Raw genomic sequence first — 25,267 nt, forward strand, 5'->3', positions numbered from 1 at the left:
TAGACGTTCAACTTTGTAACTTCACCTTAGTCTCTGATTGAGGGCCACCACTTCATTTACATGAGGTGAACACAAAGTGGCCAATGGGAAATCTCTAGGGGGTATTTGGACCTGAGAAGATTCTGTATCCAGGCCCTTGAGCTGCTGCCGCTGCTGGCTCCCACACTGTGGAGTGTACTTTCACTTTTCATAAATCTCTGCTTTTGTTGTGTCATTCTTTCCTTGCTCTGCTGTGTGTTTTGTCCAATTCTTTGTTCAAAACGCCAAAAACCTGGACAACTTGCAGTCAAGACCCTCTACTGGTAACAGAACTACTTCTTCTACCCATTCTACAACTTCATTTTCAATGAATAGTCTATGCTATTCTTGAATTTCATTTAAATTAATTTAAATTAATTCATTTAAACTATCAAGTGGAAAGTAGAGAATAGCGGTTTAGGCTGCGGAATCCAAATACTCAGGTTCAAATCCCAGTGTCTCTAACTGCATGACGGGAAAGCTCCTTAAATGCGGTGATCTCATTTCCTCCTCTATAAAGTGTGAAAGATGATACTAATATATATGGCTCTTGTGAAAGTTAATTGAAATAATGCTTTAAATGCTTAACTGAGACTGATAAGTAGTATGTGATCAATAAATATCAGCTATTCTAAATATTAATAAAATTGAGAGCTTGCTTTAAGCTATTCTATGCATTGTGAAAGGATATAACCATGGAATAACACAGGGCTTCCTTCCTCAGGGAGTCTGCAATTTGCGACTCATTTAGGGATGCATGTGTAAAGAATGACCACTTAAAATTCAACCAGAGGCTGCTCTGCCTACCGAGTGGCCATTCTTTATTCCTTTACTTTCCTAATAAACCTGATTTCACTTCAAAATAAATTAAAAAAAAAAAAAAAAAAAAAAAAACAACTCAACCAGAATGAAACAAGTGTTGTATTATATTTGTTAGATGAGGTGCGGCTAGAGTGATTATCAACCCCTGGGTGGATTAGAGGATGTTTCAGCCAAGGACAGTGTTTAATTTGGACCTTGGAGGAGGAGTAGGGGTCCCATAAATGGAGAAGCAGAAGAGAATGACTCAGACATGGGTCCAGAAAGGGTTTGGAGAAGAATTCTCTTGGGCTGAAGAAGGAAGGATAGGGGGTGGTGGGAAAGAAGTGATAGAAAAAGCAAGCAAAGAACAGATCTTAAAGGAACCAGAATGCCAAGAGGAGAGGTTGGGCTTGGGTTTTTCTTTACCATATTTTATATATTTTTCATATTAGTTCTCGGAAAAAGCCAGCCTGGAAGACTACTCATGAAAGGTTTTATTTCTCTTCCTTTCAAAAAAAAATATGAAACAAAAAAAAAAAAACCACCCTTGTAAATCATTAATGGCCCATTTTAAAAAGGAGATTACAGCCTGGGAGTTACTATTTTTCTGTTAGAGAAATAAAAAGGAATATATTGAATTATATGAAATACAAATTGGCCTCTGTGCTCCAGTACCTATCTGGGACAGATTTATAAATACTGAAATGATATAAATGATGGTTATTCAGCCCATTTAACATTAGAGAACTTTTAATGGCAAAGCAAGGACACTGAAAGAAAAAGTTCTAGGGAAAAATAGTTGTAGTCTGGAAATCTAAGTTATTCTTTATTCTTCCATATTGATTTATATCTATTTAGAACTTGAAGACTTTTAGTGTTTTGCCTACTCTGCCAATTCTTGGAACATTTGCGGAACTGAGAATTTCTTCATTTATTACTTCCTAACTACATTTTAAAGGTAATAGTGAAATCTTAAATTGTTCATTCTCTTTTCATTGTGCAATGTCATTGAGGTAGAACTAATATTCAGAGAATTAATTTCCAAGATTTTTAATTCTGAAAATGATACAGATTATTTTTGTCAAGTTTAATCTGATGTCTCCTAGAATAATACTGGGGAATCGTGCTGGGAACAGAAGATAAAAAATTGTTCATATTCTAGATTCAACAAGCTATACTTTAATTAACAGGCTGCAGTTGAAGAAACGACTCCAAGAATTAAATGTGAAAACCATCTATTAATTCTCTTAGAAGAGTTTATCTATGTCACAAATGGGAGTGATTTAAATTGTCTGTGGCACCTTTACGTTATTATTGAAAATGGAAAAAAAGAAAAATGCCCACCCTCACAGGCTTTTTGAGGCAAAGTTTGGTGGCACCCACGATTTTAACTTCAGCATTGACAGAGTCTCTCCCCATCTTAGTTGGCATTGGCTTTCAGGGTTTCTACCAAGGCATTTCTCTAGGCTTACTCTCTAAAAAGATGTTCTTGTTTCATCAGAGCTAACCTAGTTAGTGTACAATTTCCACAGGACTCTGATAAATGACTAGAATTTCTGATAAAATAATTTCAGGGTCTAGTGTTTATCCATTCGTTAATTCATTTGGTGTTTATTGGTTGTTATTAGATAAACCTATTTTCACTTGAAAGGAAGTGTGAGAATAACATAGGCTTTAGAGTCTGAAGTTCTGAGTTCAAATTGTGAGTCTATCCTTAACCTCCCAAAGGTCTCTGCTGAACTCATATAACTTTTCTGAATTTCAGGCCTTTCATTTATAGAGTAGTGTGAGAATAACAACCACACAGGGTGATGTGACTACCCTGAAGGGGAATTGCCAGGTGTAAAGTGCTATTTGAAATTTTTTTAAATTAATAAATCCTGTTGAGGGAACACTTTATCATCACAGATTGCTTCTTTTATGGTGTTAGTTTCAGGCATAGGAAGGTGGATATAGAATACTACTTGGGATGTGTAGCAGGTTATATGTTCTGAAGATGACTGTAGTGTTCTCTTGTCCCACACGCTCTTTTTGCAATGTGATCTTGACAGTCCCCACATTGGGAGGTCTGTTTCCTCCCCTTGGACCTAAGTGATGTTTTCTCCTGTCTTTGCTTTCTTGGGACACTCACACTTAAAACCTAGCCTTAATGCTGTGAGGAAGCCCTGTTCCACTTACGTGGAGGAGAGGCCACGTGTAGGTTGGCTGGCGGCCTACCCGAGGTCTTAGCTGACAGCCAGCATCACCCAACACTGGATGGAGATGCTTTCACACTTTGAGTGTCCCCAGCTCAGGCCCCGGATGACATGGAGCAGGGATATGCCATCTATGAAGTATCCCCTTCAAATTCCTAACCTACCAGTGAGGCAGGAGAATAGGGTCTAGATGCAGGAAACTTAAGGCCATTTCACGCTGACTTCCTAGAACTGAATTGAAAGGAAAACCCTAACTTTCCAGGCCTAAGTAACAAAAGGACTGGAGGCTACTCCCCAACCTTTTCTGCTACAGATGGGAAATTGAAAGTACATCTGACTGGTTTGCTTTTTGCAACCAATCAGACATTTGCATAGGAGTGTAACTTTGTAACTTCACTTTAGCCTCTGACTGGTTGCTTCCCACAACCAATCAGACATTTGCATAGGAGTGTGACCTTTGTAACTTCACTTCAGCCCCTGATTGGTTGCTTCCCACAACCAATCAGACTGATTGTGTGCCACCACTTCATTTACTTGAGGTGAACACCTAGTGGTCAATGGGAAACCTCTAGGAGGTATTTGGACCCGAGAAGATTCTGATCAGGGGCCCTTGAGCCCTGCTAGGGGCTGCTCCCACACTTTCACTTTCTGTTTCTTTCACTTTTCTATCTCTGCTTTGGTTGCTTCATTCTTTCCTTGCTTTGCTGTGTGTTCTGTCTAATTCTTTGTTCCAAATGCTAAGAACCTGCACAACTTGCTGTGAAGATCCTCTGCTGATAAAACCAGAATCCACGAGAATAATAAAGTAATTGTTTCATGCCATCAAGTTTGGGAATGGTTTGTTACACAGCAACAGCTAACCAGAACAAGATGAGAGGATTTATCTACACAAAACCTGTTTTTAACATTTTAGTAAGGTTGTAAAGAAAATGTGAATAGTATTTCTATTGTTTCGATAGCTTTAAATCATGATGGCAAGCTATAGTTATTTGCTTAATGAAACTTCAGAGTAAAATAGATTAAGAATTATTGGAAATTAGGCTGGGCACGGTGGCTCACGCCTGTAATCCCAGCACTCTGGGAGGCTGAGGTGGGCAGATCACGAGGTCAGGAGATCGAGACCATCCTGGCTAACATGGTGAAACCCTGTCTCTACTAAAAATACAAAGAATGAGCTGGGCCTGGTGGCGGGCACCTGTAGTCCCAGCTACTCCAGAGGCTGAGGCAGGAGAATGGCGTGAAACCAGGAGGCGGAGCTTGCAGTGAGCCAAGACTGCACCACTGCACTCCAGCCTGGCCGACAGAGCAAGACTCCATCTCAAAAAAAAAAAAAAAAAAAAAAAAAAAAGTATACTTTTTCGCATAGGATCAAATATCATGAGGCGAATTGTCATAACTGTCATTTTCATTCCCACATCATCTCCTTAGATTTTGAGTACAGGGGCTAGCTGTATTCCTGTTGGCTTCTACTTCTGCAAGGAATGAGAAGTGAGCTTCTCCTTTCTTAATGTCTTCAGAGTGGGATCCCACACATGAACTGTTCTAGCAACTCCTCTCCCTGGCATTCAATCTTTCAGAATCGGCAGGCAGAAAGCAGATGCTCTGTGGATAATCTGGGAAGAGACAGTGGAAGATTTTATCACTTTGCAGCTCTAAAAGATACTTCAGACTATTGGCTTTTTCTGAACCCAGATGTTTCAGCTCTGTGGTTTATCTCCTTGTCTGTTCAAGAAGATTGTTAAATCTCTCATGAGCTTTCTCTCTTGAAACCTCGGGGCCTTTGCTCGAATGGTTTATTTTACCCAGAATGGCTCCTTTCAATCCCTAGCCTTCTAAGTCCAGTAGAAATTCCATCTCCTTCATGAAAGTTTCGTGAGTTAGCAGCAGCACTTAGAACTTCTTAGCACTTTGTTGGCACTTCTTTTAGAATTCTTAATGCCGCCAATGCCTGTTTCCCTGATGAGATCGTGATGCCATTCTTGGCAGGGTCTCCATCTTGTTCTCCTTCCTGACCCCTACTGTGGTTTCTCAGGAAATGCTTGTTGAATTCCATAAGACGGCCCGGGGGAGTGCCAAAATTGTGCAATCAGAGTCGAGACACTTGGCTCCTAGTTTGAGGTCTGAGCCAGGTCTGTCAAGAGGAGATTCTGAAAATGGTCTTGTGACCCCAGAAGATTCTTCATGCTCTGGGCCTCCTCAGTTTGCTCCTCTGTAAAGGGAGACATTTAGAGCAGGGCAGTGGTTCTTAACTAGGTACACTTTTTCAACACCACGGTGCCCAGAGGGTCTAATACATCCTTGGTTGTGCATCTTTGGCTGGATATACGATTTATAAGATACCTTCCCGTTCCAGAAATATATGTGGGCTGTTGAATATTACTGTAGCCTGTGGAGGTAGGTGGAAGGAAGTAAGCAGATTGGAATTACAGGTTAGGACTTCAGAGATATAACAAAAAAACCCTCTGAATAATAATAGCTAATATTTATGAAGCGGGGCTTGGAATGCATTATTTCACTTATTAAGGCACAATGCCCTTATGGGGCAGGCACTACTGTTATCCCATTTTATAGATAAACTGGTTTAGTGAAGTCAAATAACGACCCAAGTTGCTGAACTAGGTTGCTGGGCACTGGAACTGAGATCCAACCCAGGCTCTCTGACTTCAGAACCTGTATTCCTAACCACTCCCTGGCTGCCTTTCTCTTAGTTTTTGCTTTTATTATGTGGAACTGATCATATGGTTAAGAAGTATTGACTTTATCAGTCTTTGCAATTCCCCTCTGTGTTCTGTATAATATTTGGTTACTGGTAGTTAGGAAGTGACGTTCACTTATAACAGTCTTTCATAGAGACAGTGCATGGAGGCATGGTTTGGCCATTTAATTTTTGAAAATTGCAGCATACCATACCAGATTCATACAAAGGTGGCATTTTATTCTTTCACACATACAGTCATGAGTAGCTTCATGAAAGGGATACATTCTGAGAAATGCATCACTAGGCAATTTTGTCATTGTGTAAACATCATAGAATGTACTTACACAAACCTAGATGGTATAGCCTATGACACACTTGGACTATATGGTACAGCCTATTGTTCCTTGGCTACAAACCTGTACAGCATGTTACTGAACTGAATACTGTAGGCAGTTGTAACACAATGGTATTTTTGCATGTAAACATACCTAAACAGAAAAGGTACAGTAAAAATGTGGTATAATCTTACAAGGAGAACTGTTGTCTGTATGGTTTGTCATTGGTGGAAAGGAATTTGAAAGGAATTTACTTTCTGAAGGAAATACCTAGAGTTAAAAGAACATCTGGTGTTACAAGGTCATCAAAGACCAGGAAATGTATCAAATCTTCTGGAAACTCACCCAGAGTTCTCATTAGTGATGAGGGAATTGCTATTCTGTAATTGCATAGATGGAACAATGATAACTCATTTCCATTGCAAAATGTTTCACCCCACAGAGTGATTAAGCAATTGGTATTTATTGCACCCAAGATATTGTTCACGTTTCTATTTGTGAACAACTCCCATATCTATTCTTTTACTCCCCATTTCCCTATCATTGGATAATTTCCAGCTGCATCTGTAATGCCTCTGCCTGGTTAAGTGGCTCTTGGCTCCTGCTGAGCATGACTGATGGGCTGAGTTTCCCCTCAGGCTCTTCTAGTGCCCAATTTCCTAGTCTCCGTTGGCAGAACTCCTTTGTCCTATACATACTCTGTCTTAAGGTCAGCTCTGCTCTCAGCTGTGCCCTATCTTCCAGTGGTGGTTCAATCTGGTTCCGTTTGCCTCCATGACATTACTAAAATCTCTTTCCATCTCTTGGATTCAACAGCTCGAAATCACGTTTTTTTTTTTTTTTTTTTTTTCTATAGAATCATGACTTCCTTTCCCCCACCCCCAGAGTTTACTCTTAGACCTCAACCAATTTTATTTTCAGCTCCAGTCAGTTAAAAAAAAAATTCTGCTCTAAAGTGGTCATGTGATGCCTTCCCTTCCAAGGAGAGTGTGGATAGTGTAAATGGGTCTGGTGTGACCAGCATTAGTGCTTAGGGTCACAGGAAGGAAAGGCAATCGGGAAGGATTCCAGTAGAGTAGGTAGAGGAAGGGGCATCAGGCCAGTGGTCAGTGCTTCTGGCCTCCCACAAGTCTGCTGGCAATGCAGAGCACATGGTATAGAGGTCAGAATATTCCAGACCTGGCCGTGAGACAGCTCGAAGACATGGGCAAGTAACTCCCTGCCATCTTAGAGTTCCAGTCTCTATGAGAGTGGCCCCCCTGGTGGCCCATCTCCCTTCCTTATATTATTGGGGGTAACAAAGTGCCTCACTAAAAAGTGTACTTTCCAGTCTCCTGAGAAGTTAGATTTAGCCACATAGGTCTGGCTTAGAAGAACTAAACGAAGTTCTGTGGGGACTTAAGCAGAGGCGGCTACTTAAAAGTAGGAGATAACTGAATGCAGAGCAGTACCCTTTTGGCCTTTTTCCTTTTCTTCCTGCAGCCTGGCATGCAGATGGTGGGATTTCCACAGCCGACTTGCACCATGAGGTGCTTGGTAATAGAAGTACAGTGTATTAGTGCATAGTGCCTAATAGGGTATTTGTGCACAGCGCCTACAGGGCATTAGTGCACAGCACCTATAGTATATTAGTTTTCTGTTGCTACATAAGAAATTACCAGAAATTTAGTGGCTTAAAACAACACATTTATCATCTTACAGTTTCTGTGGATTTGGAGTCTGAGGATGGATTCTCTGCTCAAGGTCTCGCGAGGCTGAAATGGGCTGTGCTCTCATCTGGAGCTTGGGCCCCTTTTCCAAGCTCATTCAGATTTTGGCAGCATTCACTTCCTGGCAGTGGTGGAGCTGAAGTCCTGGTTTCTTCTGGGCTGTTGGATGGGGGTCCACGCAGCTCCCTGGGGCTGCTCTCACATCCTAGCCTCGTGGCCCCTCCCACATGGCTGCTTTCTTCTTAAAGGCCAACTGGAGAATCTCTCTTAGAGAGGCTCGAAAGTCACCTTGTAATTTCTTTAGGATGAGCCCAATGCCTTTTAAGGGCTCACCTGGTTATCAGGCCCACTCAGGATATTCTCCTTTTTAATTAAGTTAAAGTCAACTGATCTGGGTCTTTAATTACATCTGCAACGCCTCTGCAACTTTGTCATGTAATGTAACCTAATCATGGTAGTGAGATCCATCTTATTTACCATTCTGCCTGTGATTGAGGGGAGGGGACTATTCTGAACACCAGGGGCAGGAATCTTGGGACCATCTGAGTTCTGCCTCCTACAAATAAGATGGTGCAGTAGAAATATAGAGCCAGGCTCTCAGGAAGTGTGGCACTTCCTCAGCACCTATGAGCTGTTTAACTCTGAATTTTTTTTTGTTTTTTTGATGGAGCGATCTCAGCTCACTGCAAGCTCTGCCTCCTGGGTTCACGCCATTCTCCCGCCTCAGCCTCCCAAGTAGCTAGGACTACAGGCGCCCGCCACCACACCCGGCTAATTTTTTGTATTTTTAGTAGAGACGGGGTTTCACTGTGTTAACCGCGATGGTCTCGATCTCCTGACCTCGTGATCTGCCAAATGAGAGACATGTTCTTGGTTTACTGAAGCCATATTCAGGCCTCTTTTACTGGCAGCTGAAAACATACCTAATTGATTCAACACTGAGGTTGGAGAAGCTATTTCTTATTTTATTTTGAGACGGTCTCACTTTGTCGCCCAGGCTGGAGTACGGTGGTGTGACCACAGCCCAATGTAACCTTTAATTCCTGGGTTCAAGGGATTCTCCCACCTCAGCCTCCTGAGTAGCTAGGAAAACAGGCATGTGCCAACATGCCTGGCTAATTTTTAAATTTTTTGTAGGAATGGGGTCTCACTATGTTGCCCTTGCTGGCCTTGAATGCAGAAGCTATTTCTAAGATTTAATCTTTCCCTTTCTTTGGGGGGCATTCTCTTTGCTGTGTGTATACTGGCTGATGCCATGTTTGAAATTCAAAACTCTCTTGCTTGCCAGTCATAGCTCTATGCATCCCAGGTGTACCTCGTAATTCTCCAGTGGCGATTCTGTTTGTTGTAGAGAAGAAGGCGTGGAATTTGAAGTTAGAAGACCTTGCTCCCAGGGTGGGCTTCTTCACTGATCAGCTTTGTAATCTTGAGCAAGTTACTTCATATAGTTAAACCTGAATGCCCTTTAAGAAAATAAAGATAATAATCTTACCTCTCTTGCCTACTCTATAGGATTGATGTGAGGAACAAATGAGAGAGAAATATGTGAAGGTGTTTTGAGCCCTGTAATGTTTGCTTGAGCAAATATTAATGACATGCCATGACTATCCATGCATTCATCTGTTCATTCTACAAACTTAATCTGAGTGCATTATTTGTTAAGCATTGAACTGGTGCTGAGAATTCTAAGGTTAGTAAGAGAGAGTTCCTGCCCTCACAGGGTCATAGTTTTTTGGGGTGGAGGGAGGGACAGACACATAAACAGAGTATGAGATGTGCTAGGATAGAAGAATATATGGATTAGTCGTAATCTAGACCTAAGGGGTCATCAGAATCTTTCTAGAGGCTTGGGCAAATAAGAGATAGTCTGGTGAATAAGTATTAATAACAATAATTACTATGCATAGAGTATTTGCTATGTATCAGGAACTGTTCTAAGTATGTTTTATGTAGTCCTATGATGTAGGTACTGTTATTCTAGCCTTCATTTTGCCGATAAGGAAACCGAGGCACAGGATAATTAAATAATATGCCCAAAATAACACAGTAAGCTGGTGGAGCCCATCTAGGCTGATCCCATAACTGTTCACTCCAGAGCCTGATTTCAGGCTCACTCCAGAGCCTGATGCTATACCTGTTATGCACTGAACCAGGTGGGGTGGCCTGTGCAGACAGATGTAACAGAAAGCCTGTTCTGTGGAGAAACTGCAAGTAGTTCATCAGGGTCCCAGCAACTTACCAAAAAGTAAGGATGGGAGAAAGAGGGAGTTAAGGGTAAAAGAGCATAGAGAGGTAGGACAGAAGCTGGACAGCTCTGACATTCTACCAGCAAGCTTTTATATTACGCAGAAGGAAGTCAGGTAAGGGTCTTGGCCAGGCTTGTTCTTTGTAAAGATCACTGTGGCACAGATGGATAATGGGTTGGAGGAGTAATATTGGACACAGGGAAAATAGTAAGGAAGTGCTGGCAGCTGGGTTTAGGGGAATAGTGAGTCTGGGAACAAAGTCGTGGATATGCAACACATGAAAAAGTTAGGATGATTTGGGTGGTGCTTGACAGAAAAGGAAGAATCAAGAATGAGTTGCAGTATCTGGTTTTACCTGAGAGAAGGGTCGTTTGCAGAGATGAATGCTGGAGGAACAAAAGGAGGAAAGGTGATGAGATTTGAATATATGGATTGCGAGGTGCTTTTGATTCGTGTAAATAGGCAGTGAATACAGCTGTGAATCTGAGAGATCTGGAATGTGAAGATAGGCTTGGGAATCGTCAATATGTGGATTATAATAGAGGTCATGGGGATGGCTGAAATTGGCAAGGGAGAGTAATGTGGAGAGATAAGGACCAAGGACAGAAGTGCAGGGAGCACCCATCCTTGAAGTGTGAGCTGGGGGAGACGAGGTGTGCAGAGAGACAGGAGGAGCTCTAGTGCAGGGAAGTTAAAGATGCAGAAGCACTAAGTGCCTGGTGTTATGCAGAAAGGAGACTCGATGCACATTAAACAAATAGGACAAGTAAGCGAAGGAGTGAAAAATACTCGTTGGACTTGGCCGCAAAAAGATAAGAGCAATTCCAGTGATTGCTCTGCATGGACATCAGGTTGCAGAGGGTTGAAAAATAAATGGAAGCTGCAAAGGTAGAGCTAATAAGTACACAAACAAATGAACAAAACCAAAAAATAAGAAACAAGCTTTTTCTAGGACTTTGTGACAGAAGGAGGAAGTCCATCGGATAGGTGAAGAGGGTATGGGATCCAAGGAGAGTTTTTTTTTTCTCTTTTCCTGTAAGATGGGGACATATGAGCAAGTTTTTAGTGTGAAGGAAAAGAACCACTGGAAAGAGCCTACCTGCGTGGGCAACATAGTGAGAGCCCGTCTCTACAAAAAAATTAAAAACATTAGCAGGCTATGGTAGTATGTGTCTGTAGTCCCAGCTACTTGGGAGGCTGAGGTGGGAGGATCAATTGAGTCTGGGGGTGGAGGCTGAAGTGAGCTGTGATTGTGCCATTCCAGCCTGAGTGACAGAGTGAGACTCTGTCTCAAAAAAACACAAAAAACAAAACAAACAAACAAAAATAGAGTGGCTAATATAAAGAAAGAAGGATGATAAAGTGAGGTTTCCTGGGGAGGCTGAGGGAACAAGGTTCAGCAGCTGGGTAAGAGGATTCATCATAGGGAGAACGTTTTCTTCCTTTAGATGGAGAGAGAGGAAGCTCTCCCTAGGCTCCCACCCACCACCCACCTGACTCTGCCAGGTCCAGGACACTGACTTGCCACACCAACCTCTGCCTTGTGCTGTTGTCATTCAGACGCGTGCCAGCATGCATCCATTCAGCAAATACTGGTTGAGTACCTACTAGGAGCCAGCCCCTCTTTGAAGTGCTGGAGATACATTAGTGTTCACAGCAGACAAAAATCCCAGCTCTTGAGTTTACCTATTCTGGTGGGAGGGCAGAGGCAATAAAATAACTGAGTAAATTATGTAGCAGATTAGAAGTGATAATCCCTAGGCAGAAAAACAGAAACAGGAGAAAGAGAGGAATGAAGAAGGGTCTGCCTGAGAAGGTGAGACTTGAGCAAAGACATGAAGGAGGCAAGAGAGGAAGTCCTCCCTATGTTTGGAGGAAGAATATTCCAGGCAGAGGCAACAGCAAATGCCAAGGTCCCAAGGCAGGAGTAGGCCTGTCATCTCTGAGGAGCTGAGTGAGTGAGTGGTGAGGGCTGAGAGGTAATGACTGGTTGGAGTGGCAGGCCACTTAGGACCTCATGGGTCATTTAAAGGATGTTGGCTTTTATTCTGAGATGGGAGACCATTGGAAAGCTGTGAGCAGAAAACTGATGTAGGCTTTCTTATGGTTTAAAGGATCGCTCTGGCTGCTATGTTGAGGATTGACCGTGAGGATTGAGGAGGTTGGGGACAAGTGTGAAAGGTGGGAAGCCAGTGAGGAGGCCATTGCAACAATCCAGGTATTGAATGATGTGGCTTGGGAGAGTTGCTTTAGAGGAAATTATGAGCAGTGGCTAGACTTTGTATATATCTTGAAGGTTGAAACGGAAGGGTTTATTGACAGTTTATGAGGAAGACTCCAGAACTTTTGTCTTGAATAATCAGAAAGCCTCTTATCTGTTCCTTGTGAAAAAGAAGCTGGTTTTAATTTTCTTTGTATGTTTCGTAGTTCCAATTGCAGTTCTGGGTGAATTTCAAGTTTTTGGTAAAAACTATTTAAATTTAATTGAAAGATTTGTAGCCCTCTAAACTCATGCCCTGTGGGATGATTAAAGTAGCTAATTTGTTGTTTTAAATATACCTTTTCCCTACACTCAACACTAAATCTCTCAAAGTAACATCTACTTTCTGGAAGCAAATGGGACTCGTATGGTATGACTCATAGAACAGGTAGGGATTGCTCAGGAATTTTGTGTGGAGGAGAGAAAGAAAAGAGTTGGCCCAAGGGGGCACCACATTGGAAACTGGAGCAGCTGAGAGCTGTCAGCTGACAGGTGACTGGCAAAGTAAGGGTGGGAATCTGAAAAGCAAGGAAGAAAACCCAGATTTTTTCCCTAACACCTTCAGTGTCTGACAATGTACATGCCTCTGTATGGCTTGCAAACAGCAAGGACTTCGTTGCATCTTAAGTTCTTGAATTACAAGCAGAAGGAAGACAACATTTGGAAATGTGTCCTACTTTTGTGTTCTCTTAAAAAAAAAAAGCATCAATTTTTTTCTTTCCCCCCATGATTCTAGAACTAATGTGCCAGTCACCTGTGTGTTTGCCCTCAGATCCATCCCCACTCTTATCTTTGACTGCTCTGAACCGCGGGTGGCTTCCACTGCAGACTTCACTTCCCAGCTCCCTTCCCCACTGGCTCCAGGCTTAGTGGGTGTGAAGCTCTGCAGGGGATTGCAGGGTGTGAAGTGCTGTACTGAAGAACCAGGGTATTTCTTCCCTTCCCTTTTCTTCAAGTGATGTTCCAAAAGTAGCTATATTTTCTCTCCTAAAAGTCACAGATTCCACCGAATGGCTTGGACTACTGGCTCTGTTAATATCACCTCTTCTCTTTACTCTCCCACTACTACTTCTTGATTCTGCTAATTGCTGGACTGCCCTACTGCTTCCTGTTACCTCATTGTTTCCTGTTACCTCTCACAAAAGCTTTGTAACTTGGTCTCCATATTAAATTCCTAATATTGAGCTACCTGGTATGTGCTGTTTTCTTAGTTGGAACTTGACGGACACATGTATTTGTTGTTGAAATTTGGCAAAATGAGAGTTTTGTAGAGCATACAAAGAAGAATATAAAATCACCACTAATCCTACCATCCAAAGGTAGCTGTAGTTAGTGTTTTGGTGTGTATCGTTCCAGTTTATTTTCATGTGCATATAAGCATTTTTTTTGTTGTTGTTCACAACTTTGGAGACATACTGTACTCTTTGCTTTGTAATCTTTTTTTCCCATTTGATATATTGAAAAAATTTCTACATCATCTGGTATTCTTGTATAACATGATTTTTAAAAATGGTTACTTCTGTGACTTCAAATGGATATACTATAATTTATTTAACCAGTGGACCACTGCTGGTTATTCAAATCGTTTCCAATATTTTGCTATTATAATACTATATGCAAGTTTGGGGATATATTTCTGATTGTTTCCTTAGAGTAGATTCAAAAGGTAACTTCTGCAAGAGCAGAGGTGTTATCTGGCCTGCCCACTGATGAATTCTCAGTGCCTAAAGCAGTGTGGGAAGGGATACATACAGTCTAGGGACCTCATACATCTTGACCTGCCTCTCATTTGGGGGCCGGGGCTGATTCATCATACAGAAAGCAGTCGGGTCAGAACTGGCTGGCTGCCTGATGTATTGTACAGGATGGAGCCTCCAGGCTACCACAGCTGCTAGGATTCATTCAGCTGGTGGAATTTGCCTTGTTGTAACTGAGAGCCAGCTGGACTGAGAGTGAAGGCCAGAGCCTTGTGGATTCCTGTGAAGTCCACTCCTGTTCCCCCAGGACATCCATTGGCTGTTCTCCTGAGGCTCTCATAACCATGCCATGCCAAAGCCCAGGCCCTGCCCCAGCTGGACGAAGCCTGCAGGGGTGGGTACTTCTGGTCTCAGATCTTTCTGATGGAATTTTCAGGCCTCTTTGACTCTGAACTCTTAAAAACTGAGATTTTCTTAATTTTAGGCTTTCAACTACACTCTGAAATACACTATTTTGAGGGTTAATTCCAGTCTCAAAGAAAAGCTTGACCACCAAGTAGATAGTAATTCTGTCCTTTTTGGTAAAGGAAGTTTAACTTAACCTTTACCAAGTTAACCAGCTCGCAAGTTTTTTTTTTCTTCTTCAGCAAATGAGTCACCACAGGAAGCTGGAACCGGGTATCAACATTTATCTTTGGTTTGCCTAAGACCAAATAAATGACTTTATGCCTCAGGCTAAATAACAACATGCCAACAAAATAAAAACCACAAAGGCAAAGTGGAATGTGGAGGACAAGAAGGTTTCATGCTAGGGATTAAACTAGAACATGAAGATGTATCTGGAGATCTCCAGTTCTGAATACCCTGGTCACTGTTAACAAGTTCCAAATGATTTAAAGTACTAATTGAATTTGATAATTGTTTATTGATCACGTAGTATATACTCCATGTCCGAAGCTGCTCTAAGTAGTTTCACCTTAAGCAGAGGGGATTGAGGTACAAATTCACGTCTCGGTAAACACTAAAGGGCTTGGTTAGGAGCCCAGGATTGCGTTGCCTAGGTTCTAATCCTAGCTCCACCATTACTCGCTGTGTGATCTTGGGGAAGTTATCAGCTCTTCCTTGGCTTCAGTTTCCTACTCTATAAAAAGGATGTAATATCCCACAGAGTTATTGGGATAATTAAATGAATGAACATATATAATGTATTTGGAACACTGCCTGGGACATGGCATATCTGCTTTGTTGCTCCACAGCTTCTCTCCAATGCCAAGTTTTCCTCTGGGTTGGGGTGGGGTGTGACTGGGGGAATTTTGCCCAGCCATTTATTTGGTGTGTGTCCCCTGCATCTGCAGGGACTTCCTAGCTTCCACCTCTTTGTGGCTACCTAACCTTGCACTTAAATACATGACCTTTGGTCAACCCCCAGCTTGCCCCTCAGTGAGTGGTTAATGTAACACACTAGGCTAGGGAACATAGAAGATAGGGAATTGTAAGGAGTGGTCTTTCCTTGACGTACTCAGCCTGTGAGGGTCTAACATACCTGGTCCATGAGGAGATACCTTAGAGAAGGATGCTGGCATTGGTATGGGGTTCCTTAAAATCATTGAAAGGAGGCCTAGTCCCTGAGAATGATTCTTAGCAACTGGATAACCTGCCAATATGAGGACAATGTACTCAAGACAATCTAGCCTTTCACCCAAATTCAGGAATCTTTGGACACTATCCCTTGGGAGAAGATCATTTAATTTCTGCTCTAACATTTTATTCATTTGTTTACTCACTCACTGGGTTAGGCCAGTCATGGGGACTTCACCACGTTGTCCTATCAGAGCATAGTAAATTCTCCCAAATGACTTCCAGCGGGTCGTTCTTATTCTGGTTTTCATACAACAAGTCAAATCTCTATTTTATATATTTAATGGCATACATTATCTTCCTGAATCTTTTCCTCTTCAGACTCGTTTGTTCTAATTCAGGTCATTCAACAAATACGGCATGATTTCCACACGCTCTGACATTCTGATTGCATTCTTGGGAAGATTCTCATCTGAGAATCTCCTTAAAATAAAGCACAGATGATGGCTGAATAGGAACAGCTCCGGTCTGCAGCTCCCAGTGAGATCAACGCAGAAGGCGGGTGATTTCTGCATTTCCAACTGAGGTACCCAGCTTATCTCATTGGATCTGGTTAGATAGTGGGTACAGCCCACAGAGGGTGAGCCGAAGCAGGGTGGGGTGTCACCTCACTCAAGAAGTGCAAGGGGTTGGGGAACTCCCTCCCCTAGCCAAGGGAAGTCATAAGGGATTGTACCGCGAGGAACAGTGCATTCCAGCCCAGATACTACGCTTTTCCCACAGTCTTTGCAACCTGCAGACCAGGAGATTCTCTTGGGTGCCTACACCACTAGGGCCGTGGTTTTCAAGTACAAAACTGGGTGGATGTTTGGGCAGAAACTGAGCTAGCTGCAGAAGTTTTTTTTCATACCGCAGTGGTGCCTGAAATGCCAGCAAGACAGAACCATTCACTCTCCTGGAAAGAGGGCTGAAGCCAGGGAGCCAAGTGGTCTAGCTCAGCAGATCCCACCCCCACAGAGCCCAGCAAGCTAAGATCCATTGGCTTGAAATTCTTGCTGCCAGCATAGCAGTCTGAAGTTGACCTGGGATGCTCGAGTTTGGTGCCGGGGAGGGGCATCCACCATTACTGAGGCTTGAATAGGCAGTTTTCCCCTCACGGTGTAAACAAAGCTGCGTGGAAGTTCCAACTGGGCGGATCCCACCGCAGCTTGGCAAAGCCACTGTAGCCAGACTGCCTCTCTAGATTCCTCCTCTATGGGGAGGGCATCTCTGAAAGAAAGGCAGCAGCCTTAGTCAGGAGCTTATAGGTAAAACTTCCATTTCCCTGGGACAGAGCCCCTGGGGGAAGGGGCAGCTGTGGGCATAGCTTCAGCAGACTTAAATATTCATGCCTGCCAGCTCTGAAGACAGCAGTGGCTCTCCCAGCACAGTGTTCAAGCTCTGCTAGGGGACAGACTGCCTCCTCAAGTGGGTCCCTGACCCCAGTGCCTCCTGACTGGGAGACACCTCCCAGCAGGGGTCAGCAGACACCTCATACAGGAGAGCTCCGGCTGGCATCTGGCAGGTGCCCCTCTGGGACAAGGCTTCCAGAGGAAGGAGCAGGCAGCAATCTTTGCTGTTCTGCAGCCTCTGCTGGTGATACCCAGGCAAACAGGGTCTGGAGTGGACCTCCAGCAGACCTGCAACAGAGGGGCCTGACTGTTAGAAGGAAAACTAACAAACAGAAAGGAATAGCATGAATATTAACAAAAAGGATGTCCACACAGAAACCCCACCTCAAGGTCACCAACAAGATAAAAGGTAGATAAATCCACAAAGATGAGGAAAAACCAGTGCCAAAAGGCTGAAAATTAAAAAACCAGAATGCCTCTTCTCCTCTAAAGGATCACAACGTCTCACCAGCAAGGGAACAAAACTGGATGGAGAATGAGTTTGACGAGTTGACAGAAGTAGGATTCAGAAGGTGGGTGATAACAAACTCCTCTGAGCTAAAGGATCATGTTCTAACCCAATGCAAGGAAGCTAAGAACCTTGAATAAAGGTTAGAGGAATTGCTTACTAGAATAATCAGTTTAGAGGAGAACATAAATGACCTGATGGAGCTGAAAAACACAGCACGAGAACTTCATGAAGCACACACAAGTATCAATAGCTGAATTGATCAAGTGGAAGAAAGGGTATCAGATTGAAGATCAACTTAATAAAGCGTGAAGACAAGATTAGAGAAAAAAGAACGAAATGAAACAAAGCCTCCAAGAAATATGGGACTATGTGAAAAGACCTATGTTTGATTGTTATACCGGGAAGTGACGGGGAGAATGGAACCAAGTTGGAAAACACTCTTCAGGATATTATCCAGGAGAACTTCCCCAACCTAGTAAGACAGGCCAACATTCAAATTCAGGAAATACAGAGAACACCACAAAGATACTCCTCGAGAAGAGCAACCCTAAGACACATAATTGTCAGATTCACCAAAGTTGAAATGAAGGAAAAAATGTTAAGGACAGCCAAAGAGAAAGGTCGGGTTACCCACAAAAAGAAGCCCATCAAATTAATAGTGGATCTCTCTGCAGAAACCCTACAAGCCAGAAGAGAGTGGGGGCCAATATTGAACATTGTCAAAGAAAAGAATTTTCAACCCAGAATTTCATATCCAGCCAAACTAAGCTCATAAGTGAAGGAGAAATAACATTATTTTACGGACAAGCAAATGCTGAGAGATTTTGTCACCACCAGGCCTGCTTTATAAGAGCTCCTGAAGGAAGCACTAAACATGGAAAGGAGAAACTGGCACCAGCCACTGCAAAAACATACCAAATTGTAAAGACCATCAACACTATGAAGAAACTGCATCAACTAATGGGCAAAATAACCAGCTAGCGTAATAATGGACATGATCTAATTCACACATAACAATATTAACCTTAAATGTAAATGGGCTAAATGCCCCAATTAAAAGACACAGACTGGCAAATTGGATAAAGAGTCAAGACTCATTGGTGTGCTGTATTAAGGAGACCCATCTCATGTGCAAAGACACACATAGGAAGTTTACCTTAACCTTTACCAAGTTAACCAGCTCACAAGTTGGTTGTGATGGAAGAATATTTACCAAGCCAATGGAAAGCAAAAAACAAGGGTTGCAATCCTAGTCTCTGATAAAACAGACTTTAAACCAACAAAGATCAAAAAAGACATAGAAGGGCATTACCTAATGGTAAAGGGATCAATACAACGAGAAGAGCTAACTATCCTAAATATATATGCAACCCATACAGGAACACCCAGATTTACAAAGCAAATTCTTAGAGACCTACAAAAATACTTAGACTCCCAGACAATAAGAGTGGGAGACTTTAACACCGCACTTAACACCCAGATTTGTAAAGCAAGTTCTTAGAGACCTACAAAAAGATTTAGACTCCCACACAGTAACAGTGGAAGATTTTGACATCCCACTTTCAATATTAGGTAGATCAACAAGTCAGAAAATTAACAAGGATATTCAGGACTTGAACTCAGCTCTGGACCAAGCAGACCTAATAGACATCTACTGAACTCTCTGCCCCAAATCAACAATATACATTCTTCTTAGCACCACATCGCACTTATTCTAAAATTGACCACATAATTGGAAGTAAAACATTCCTCAGCAAATGCAAAAGAACAGAAATCACAACAGACAGTCTCTCAGACCACAGTGCATTCAAATTAGAACTCAGGATAACAAAACTCACTTAGAACTGTACAACTACATGGAAACTGAACAACCTGCTCCTGAATGACTCCTGGGTAAATAACAAAATTAAGGCAGAAATAAATAAGTTCTTCAAAACCAGTGAAAACAAAGACACAATGTACCAGAATCTCTGGGTCAAAGATAAAGCAGTGTTCAAAGGGAAATTTATAGCACTAAATGTCCATAGGAGAAAGCGAGAAAGATCTAAAATTGACACCCTAACATCACAATTAAAAGAAGCAGAGAAGCAAGAGCAAACAAATTCAAAAGCTAGCAGAGGACAAGAAATAACTAAGATCAGAGCAGAACTGAAGGACGTAGAGACACAAAAAACCCTTCAAAAAATCAATGAATCCAGGAGCTGTTTTTTTTTTTTTTGAAAAGATTAACAAAAATAGACGACTAGCCAGACTAATGAAGAAAAGAGAGAAGAATCAAATAGATACAACAAAAATGATAAAGGGGATATCACCACTGATCCCACAGAAATAAACTATCATCAGAGAATACTATAAACACCTCTATGCAAATAAACTAGAAAATCTAGAAGAACTGGATAAATTCCTGGATACATAAACCCTCCCAAGACTAAACCAGGAAGAAGTTGAATCCCTGAATAGACCAATAACAAGTTCTGAAATTGAGGTAATGATTAATAGCCTACCAACCAAAAAAAAAAAAAAAAAAAAAAAAAGGCCTGGGACCAGATGGATTCACAGCCAAATTCTACCAGAGGTACAAAGAGGAGCTGGTACCATTCCTTCTGAAACTATTCCAAACAATAGAAAAAGAGGGACTCTTCCCTAACTCATTTTATGAGGCCAGCATTATCCTGATACCACAACCTGGCAGAGGTACAAAAAAAAATTTCAGGCCAATCTTTCTGATGAACATCAATGTGAAAATCCTCAATAAAATACTGGCAAACAGAATCCAGCAGCACATCAAAAAGCTTATCCACTACAATCAAGTTGGCTTCATCCCTGGGATGCAAGGCTGGTTCAACATACATAAATCAGTAAATGTAATCCATCACATAGACAGAACCAATGTCAAAAACCACATGATTATCTCAATAGATGCAGAAAAAGCCTTCGATAAAATTCAGCACCACTCCAAGCTAAAAACTCTCAAACTAGGTATTGATAGAATGTATCTCAAAATAATAGCTATTTATGACAAACCCACAGCCAGTATCATACTGACTGGGCAAAAGCTGGAAGCATTCCCTTTGAAAACTGGCAGAAGACAAGGATATCCTCTCTCACCATTCCTGTTCAACATAGTATTGGAAGTTCTGGCCAGGGCAATCAGGCAAGAGAAAGAAATAAAGGTATTCAAATAGGAAGAGAGGAAGTCAAATTGTCTCTGTTTGCAGATAACATGATTGTATATTTAGAAAACCCCATTGTCTCAGCTCAAAATCTCCTTAAGCTGTAAGTAACTTCAGCAAAGTCTCAGGATACAAAATCAATGTGCAAAAATCACAAGCATTCCTATACACTAATAACAGACAAACAGATAAATTATGAGTGAAATCCCATTCACAATTTCTACAAAGAGAATAAAATAAGTAGGAATACAAGTTACAAGGGATATGAAGGACCTCTTCAAGGAAAGCTACAAACCACTGGTCAAGGAAATGAAAGAAGATGCAAACAAATGGAAAAACATTCCATGCTCATGGATAGGAAGAAGAATCAATATCATGAAAATGGCCATACTGTCCAAAGTAGATTCAATGCTATCCCCATCAGACTACCACTGACTTTCTTCACAGAATTAGAAAAAAACTACTTTAAATTTCGTGTGGAACCAAAAAAGAGCCTATATAGCCAAGACAATCCTAAGCAAAAAGAAAAAAGCTGGAGGCATCATGCTACCTGACTTCAAACTATACTACAAGGCTACAGTAACCAAAACAGCATGGTACTGGTACCAAAACAGATATATAGACCAATGGAACAGAACAGTGTCCTCAGAAATAACACCACACATTTACAACCATCTGATCTTTGACAAACCCGGCAAAAACAACCATTGGGGAAAGGATTCCCTATTTAATAAATGTTGTTGGGAAAACTGGCTAGCCATATGCAGAAAACTGAAACTGGACCCCTTCCTTACACCTTACACAAAAATTAACTCAAGATGGATTAAAGACTTAAACGTGAGACCTATAACCATAAAAATCCTAGAAGAAAACCTAGGCAATACCATTCAGGATATAGGCATGGTCAAAGACTTCATGACTAAAACACCAAAAGCAATAGCAACAAAAGCCAAAATTGACAAATGGGATCTAATTAAAGAGCTTCTGCACAGTAAAAGAAACTATCATCAGAGTGAACAGACAACCTACAGAATGGGGGAAAATTTTTGCAATCTATCCATCTGATGAAAGGCTAATATCCAGAATCTGCAAAGCACTTCAATTTACAAGAAAAGATCCTATCAAAAAGTGGGTGAAGGATATAAACAGACACTTCTCAAAAGAAGACATGTGGCCAACAAATATATGAAAAAAGCTCATCACTGGTCATAAAGAAATGCAAATCGAAACCACAATGAGATACCATCCCACACCAGTTAGAATGGCAATCATTAAAAAGTCAGGAAACAACAGATGCTGGAGAGGATGTGGAGAAATAGGAATGCTTTTACGCTGTTGGTGGGAGTGTAAATTAGTTCACCCATTGTGGAAGACAGTGTGGTGATTCCTCAAGGATTTAGAACCAGAAATAACATTTGACCCAGCAATCCCATTACTGGGTATATACCCAAAGGGTTATAAATCATTCTACTATAAAGACACATGCATATGTATGTTTATTGCAGCACTGTTCACAATAGCAAAGACGTGCAACCAACCCAAATGCCCATCAATGATAGACTGGATAGAGAAAATGTGGCATATATGTACCATGGAATACTATGCAGCCATAAAAAGGATGAGTTCGTGTCCTTTGCAGGGACATGGATGAAGCTGGAAACTATCATCCTCAGCAAACTAACACAGGAACAGAAAACCAAACACTGCATGTTCTCACTCATAACTGGGAGTTGAACAATGAGAACACATGGACACAGGGAGGGGAATATCACACACTGGGACCTGTCAATGGGTAGGGGTTTAGGAGACCGATAGCATTAGGAGAAATACCTAATGTAGGTGATGGGTTAATGGGTGCAGTAAACCACCATGGCATGTGTATACCTATGTAACAAATCTGCTTGTTCTGCACATGTGTCCCAAAACTTAAAGTATAATTTAAAAAATGCAGCACAGAGATTTAGTCTCAACACTCCATATGCAGAATAAGAGTCTCCTTGGTGGATCTACTAATAGAGCCTAAGACTGTTTTAGCTTTTAAAGGAAAATTTTAAATGAGTCATTATTTGCCCAATTTTCTTCCACACGATAGCTATGTAATTGACTTTGTAAATCTACATGTAACAGTTTAATTTCACTGCAGCTCACTTATCCTCTGATGTAATTTTGAATTTGCCAGTTAGAGGTATTTCTGGTGCCCATAATTTTGATAAGGATGAGGCTGAATTAGAAAGGCAAGGACGGCATACTCCAGCAGCCCAGTACAAATTTTGCTCTGAGATGAATACCCATCTACTAATCAACACTCTTTGACTTTGGATTCAACTGGTTAATTCTTCCCACAAGTCAGTCTATAGTTGCTACTCATGTTTCTGATTCAGTTTGGGTTGCTGTAACAGAATACTATGGACTAGGTGATTTAAACCACAGAAATGTGTTTCTAATAGTTCTGGAGGCTGGGGTAGTCCAAGGTCAAGGCACTGGCAGGTGTCTGGTGACATCCTCTTTCTGGCTGGCAGTTGGCCATTTTCTTTTCTATCCTCACATGGGGATAGAGCAGAAAGAGAGGAAGCTGTCTCATGTCTCTTTGTATGTATATATGGGCACTGATTTCATCGTGACACCTCAACCCTCATGACCTAATTGTTTCCTGAAGGCCTCATCTCCACAGACCCTCACATTAGAGATTTAGGCTTCAAAATGCAAATTTTGGGGAGATGTAAACGTTCAGTTCGAAGCACCAATTTTTAAGTTCTTCGCTTATCAGTAGGGTGACATTGGGAAAGTTATGTATCATAACTTCTTTGAACCTCACTATCATCTGTAAAGTGGAGGTACCTTGAAGTGAGGGCTAAGATAAATTATAGCAAAGGTTTATCACAGTGTCAATCATTTAATAAATGTCAGTTATTTAATATGTTATTTCTCCATCTTGTCCACTAGATACCACAAAATTGATCTGATAATTCACAGTTTCAATATTTTCCTGTCTTTTTTTTTTTTTTTTTTTTTTGAGATGAAGTCTTTCTCTGTCTCCCAGCTAGAGTGCAGTGGCACGATCTCAGCTCGCTGCAAACTCTGCCTCCTGAGTTCACACCCTTCTCCTGTCTCGGCCTCCTGAGTAGTTGGGACTACAGGTGCCTGCCACCATGCCCAGCTAATTTTTTATATTTTTAGTAGAGACGGAGTTTCATCGTATTAGCCAGGATGGTCTGGATCTCCTAACCTCATGATCTGCCCACCTCGGCCTCCCAAAGTGCTGGGATTAGAGACGTGAGCTACCATGCCTGGCCGAGCTTTTCCTATTTTAAATGACTTTTAAAAGATTAATTGGCAATGATCTTGATATGAGCCTAGAGATTTGTTTAGCAACTAAGAGCAATTATGACTTCCTATAGAGCACTAGATTAGCCTAGTGACTAATACAAATAATATCATTAATTTGGGTGCTGGGGAGAGGAGCTCCACAAGAGCTGAGAATCAAACCTGGAAGTCAGACAGTAGCTTTTTTTTTTTTTTTTTTTTTTTTTAAATGTGGTATGCAGAAATGGAAGACCATGCAGGATAATTTCTATTAGATTTTATTACAGAACATTCAGCAGGAGTGTTACTGCTCAGATTGGCGTGGGGGATTGCTGCATTTACTTGGACATTGTTTATCTGATAGTATCATGATGATTAGGAGGTTCTGGGATCAGACTGCCCTGGCTCCATCATTTGCCAGTTTGTGTAAGGTCACAGCTGGAACCTTGACTGAGTCTCAGTTTGCTCATCACTTAAATGGTATCTAGAATATAAGACGGTTTGAGGATCATGGGGGAATGTGTGTCTGAAGCGCTTATCCTGGTTCCTAGTCCATAGCAATGGACTCAGTAAACGGTAGCCGTGATTTTAACTATGGTAAGAGAAAATTTCACAAAGGAACTGGCCACCGAACACCACTAAAAATTTAATCATTGCCTTTTTTACAGCAGGCAGATTATGTGAATACTTGCTTCCTTTTCTCTCAAGGATGTAACACTGTGACGAAAAGAGAGTGTTTTCTGTCAGTGACTCGCCGACTTCCCTTTCACTAGAATCCAGCTTATTAGCTGCATGGTTAACTCTCGGAGCCAGGAAAATGTCCTGCACATGACACCGCCATCAAGCAGAGGAGACGTGTTTCTCAGCCTCCCCTCTCTGAGACTTAATAGCTTGTGAAGGCTAGCCTTTACTGACTCATGAAGCTGTGTCTGCCTGGGGTCAGTGCTGGAGACACTGTGTTAACCCCAGCAAGCGAGCCATCACCGGAGTTTTGCACAGGGAGACACACCACGTAGCGAGAAAGGCAGGTGAGGCAACACACACACCATCCCCAGACGGCCATGGGTCCCCAGCGACAGGAAAAATACATGTTTTCTTAAAGAATTAGGAAATAAAACCTCTTGCTTTTTTCTGTGTGGCTCATTGGTAGGAGATCTCAAATTCTAACCCTTGTTTTCTCTTTTACCTCTCTGTCTGCTGAAAAGCAGTGCTTAGATCCAGTATCTAGGATGGTGAACCTCCTGGATGCAGTGCTGCAGTGGCTACGCTGGGATGAAAAACAAAACAAAAACCGCTGGGAAAGGAGGAAAATGATGTTTTTCTCTCTTTCAATAAAGCATGTGAAATATCTA

The 25,267-nt window shown here is 41.7% G+C and overlaps 1 long non-coding RNA gene across 1 annotated transcript; it reads left to right on the forward strand.

The window, feature by feature from the left end:
• LOC144333233 (uncharacterized) lies at nt 1-25,267 on the forward strand. The gene is made up of 4 exons (XR_013401744.1): nt 1-65; nt 1,678-1,777; nt 15,919-16,123; nt 24,624-25,267. It is a non-coding gene; the product is annotated as an uncharacterized LOC144333233 (long non-coding RNA).

This window comes from Macaca mulatta, chromosome 11 (genome assembly GCF_049350105.2).
Source record: "Macaca mulatta isolate MMU2019108-1 chromosome 11, T2T-MMU8v2.0, whole genome shotgun sequence".
Taxonomy (NCBI): Eukaryota; Metazoa; Chordata; class Mammalia; order Primates; family Cercopithecidae; genus Macaca; species Macaca mulatta.